A 902-nucleotide genomic window follows, 5' to 3' on the forward strand; every position below is an offset into this window, starting at 1 on the left:
CTATATATATATATATATATATATATATATATATATATATATATATATATATATATATACCAATTAAGAATTCTTAGAAGCCATTGGTTAAAAACTTTCTAAAAATCTTCCCTAAATATGCAAGGAATATACTTTGATGATACTATTTAAATACTTCAACTTTAGCAGAAAAGCAAAAAAGTTTAAAAACTATTACAAAGTAAAGTAATAAATCAGAATATATTACTATTAATAATAATCATAAGACGAATTTATAGTGGTAGTCAAATATGTAAGAAATGAGGAAATTTGCCATTCATTTGCACTTAATAAGTGTGAAAGAATTTTCTAGGACTTTTTAAATTATCATAAGTTTAATGAAGAAACTATTCTGTCACATCATATGATAATCAGATAAAGCTGATATTAAAGAATAGATTGTACTAAGTTTTTGATTGTTCATGTATATACTTAATTTGGTTGTGGGAAATTGTGGGTATTTCAAACTGGAGTATATTTTTCTTTCTAGGCCAGCATCATATCAGTGGTTAATTTTAGGATAGGGATTTTCTTTCCACAAGAACATGCACCTGATCTGTCCTTTTAGCCTTCCCATCATCAATGGCATCTGACATGAACACCAACTTGTCTAGCCTGCTACCTTGACTGGCCTGGATCCGCAGTCCTTCCAATGTTAGTAACTAGATAGTTAAGGATGTTGGAAATGATCCAATGCACCCAGCTGTAGATTGAGAAGGAATTCCACTAAACTTTTGGCCTGGGTTCTATTCTCAAGCCTCCTAAGTAGGTAAGAGTATAGATGGGAACCCCTGGTACCAAGCAGTAACTATTTTTAAAGCAATTAGACATATATATATATATATATATATATATATATATATATATATATAACTTAGGCTTGT

Source organism: Dipodomys merriami, unplaced genomic scaffold (assembly GCF_024711535.1).
Source record: "Dipodomys merriami isolate MVZ:Mamm:240054 unplaced genomic scaffold, mDipMer1.0.p SCAF_100, whole genome shotgun sequence".
Classification (NCBI taxonomy): Eukaryota; Metazoa; Chordata; class Mammalia; order Rodentia; family Heteromyidae; genus Dipodomys; species Dipodomys merriami.